The 3,124-nt window shown below is 45.2% G+C and overlaps 1 pseudogene; it reads left to right on the top strand.

Moving 5' to 3' along the window:
* Rpl12-ps1 (ribosomal protein L12, pseudogene 1) lies at nt 2,213–2,843 on the top strand (annotated as a pseudogene).

Genomic DNA, 3,124 nt, shown 5'->3' with positions numbered 1-3,124 from the left:
GAATCAAAGTGAGGTACAGAAAGCACCCTAGGTTTCTTGCATACCCAAGTTCGTGGAGTGCAAGATGTCCCACCATGCAGAGGTGCTGTTGCTCAGTGCTTGTAACTGTCACAGCCATCTTCTTTCTGGAAGCCTTTGCACCTTTACTGTGTGGCTCAAGATCTTTGACATATCTGGGCTTCCTGTTTGAGATGTCATCTCTTCGACAACTCCAAGAATAGACTGCCCTTGCTCTCTCCCTTCTCCATTCATGCCTTCTCCTCTGTTTCGCTCATTTACTCTATCAACACCTCAGCACATCGGAGAGCACCTTAGGTACCAGGAACAAGGCAGGGAATACACAGAGAGGCGTCTTCTTTCCTGAAGACTGTGTTCCAAAGGGGGAAGGAGGGCCGTAGACCAACAAATACATGATGTGTCAAGAGATGACAGTGTGAAGGTAAAAATAGGGAAGGTCACGAAGAGATGCAGAGGAAGGTCCTAGTTTTGAGTGGTCAAGGAGGCTTTGCTGTCAGCTCTGTGAACTTTCAAAAATACTTTATAGACATGGTAGCCTCAGATGATCTGCCAACTGGCACGCACAGCAGTAGACTCAAAGTAAAGCTAAATCAGGTGACCTCAAAAAAGGTAAGTAAACGCTACTAAAGTATACATCTTGATGGATGAAGGAGAAAAAAATTAGTAGGACAAAAGGAAAGAAAGAAAGAAAGAAAGAAAGAAAGAAAGAAAGAAAGAAAGAAAGAAAGAAAGAAAGAAAGAAAGAGAGGCTTGGGAGAGGCTCAATTGGAAAAGACTTGCCACGTAAGCGCAAGGACCCGAGTTCAAATCCCCAACACCCATGGAAAACCTGGGCTCTGTGGTGTATGTGGTGCATTGCAACACTGGGGAAGCAGGGTGAGGAGGGCTTGCTTGACAACTTGTCTAGTCAAAACAGTGAGTTCTGGGCTCAGAGGAGAGACCTTGTCTCAAAACATAGAGAACAATCGAGATGCCTGGTGCTGACCTCCAGCTTTCATGTGTTTGCATACATGCGTGCACACAACCTCTCTCACACGCACACACAGTAGAAATGAACTGTTAACAATGATGGTTCTGTAACATATGCAATGTTATATCTAACAAAAGAAAAACCTATGACAAAGCCCAGATATCAAAACTGCCTAACTGATGTTTCTAAGGAACAGTCGGCCTTCTGTATCTAGGTTTCCCAGTGTCAGGATTTAACACTCTATGGCCTGAAACTATTAAATTAACTGGGGGGGGGGGGGGTGGGGGTTGGAGGGATGGCTCAGCAGTTAAGTAAACTAACTGCTTTTCCAGAGGTCCTGAGTTCAATTCCCAGCAAACACATGGTGGCTCACAACCATCTGTAATGGGCATCCAATGCCCTCTTTTTGTGTGTCTGAAGACAGCAACAGTGTACTCACATAAAATAAACAAACAAACAAACAAACAAACAAATAAATAAATAAAAATCTTTTAAAAAAAGAAAAGAAAGAAAATAACTGGGAAGTCTGCTGAGCAGGTATAGACTTTTCCCCTTGCTGTAGTAATTATTTATATATCATTTACATGCTACCTAAAGATGATTCAGTTATTGGAGGAAAACCATAGGTGCAAATACTCTGCCATTGTCTATAAGGGACTAGAACATCTGTGAATTTCATTCTCTGTGGTCAAACCCTGAAGCCAATCCCCTGTGGGTATGGAGAGATGGCCGCAGTGTGTCTCCTTGTACTTTATTGACTGAAAAGGCTGAGGTTCCAAAGCTCTTGGTCCCAGCCCTGCTCTGGAGTTCCACGGGAAATAGACAGCAGCCTGTGGAACGGGCTCCTCTTGACTTCAGGGAAAACAGATGATGCTGTGGAAACAGGGAGACTGGGGGAGGCAGGTGGACCCAGGATTGAATGGAAACTGAGACGAAGAAGTTAAACTACATGCCCAGATCACACAGCTCCGTCGGGCCAGGAGGACAACCCAGGCAGAACTGGAGAATCATGCCAAGGGAGAAACCAGCCGATCTCAAAAGCCTGCATCTCTTCTCAGGCTCTTTATGCACTGCTCTCTTGTTTTGAGACTGGATTTCGCTGGGTAGCCAAGGCTCACAACCCTCTTGCCTTAGATTCCTAAGTGCTGGATCTATAAAATTGTTGGAATAGTAATAGAGATACAGAATAGAATCCAACTTAGAGGAGTCAAAAGACAATAGTTGCTTTTCGGCTTTCGGCTCGGAGGAGGCTAAGGTGCATCTTTCTTTGGTCGTCCCGAATCCGGGTTCATCCAACACCGGTTGCCTCCATCATGCCGCCCAAGTTCGCCCCCAACGAGATCAAAATCGTGTACTTGAGGTGCATCGGAGAAGAGGTGGGCGCCACATCTGCCTTGACCCCTAAGATAGGTCCTCTGGGTCTGTCTCCAAAAAAAGTTGGTGAAGACATTGCCAAGGCTACCGGTGACTGGAAAGGTCTCAGAATTACAGTGAAACTGACCATCCAGAACAGACAGGCCCAGATCGAGGTGGTGCCCTCTGCCTCAGCCCTGATCATCAAAGCCCTCAAAGAGCCACCAAGAGACAGGAAGAAGCAGAAGAACATTAAACACAGTGGGAACATTACTTTTGATGAGATTATCAACATTGCCCGGCAGATGAGACACCGGTCTTTGGCTAGAGAACTTTCTGGAACTATCAAGGAGATCCTGGGTACTGCACAGTCTGTGGGCTGCAATGTGGATGGCCACCACCCTCATGACATCATAGATGACATCAACAGTGGTGCAGTGGAGTGCCCAGCTAGTTAAGAAGCAACAAGAAAATATTTCAATAAAAGACTATCTGATAACCAAAAAATTAAAAATTAAAAAAATTAAAACATTTAAAAAGACAATAGTTACAGAAGAGCACCATGGGTAGTCTTTACGGTGATGAAACAGGTTGGTGTGTTGACTGTGGTAGTGGTCACACGAAGCTCTGTGTGACAAATTACTCAGAACTAAGCACACAGAAAGAAGACTAAATCAAGGATTGGAGAGATGGCTCAGCAGGTAAAAGTGCTTGCCCAGCAAGGGTGAGGTCCAGAGTTCAGATCCCTAGTGCCCACATAAATGCTTGGTGAGTGTAGTGGCA

Source organism: Mus musculus, chromosome 1, assembly GCF_000001635.26.
Source record: "Mus musculus strain C57BL/6J chromosome 1, GRCm38.p6 C57BL/6J".
Lineage (NCBI taxonomy): Eukaryota > Metazoa > Chordata > Mammalia > Rodentia > Muridae > Mus > Mus musculus.
This window is presented reverse-complemented; position numbering and strand designations above follow the sequence as displayed.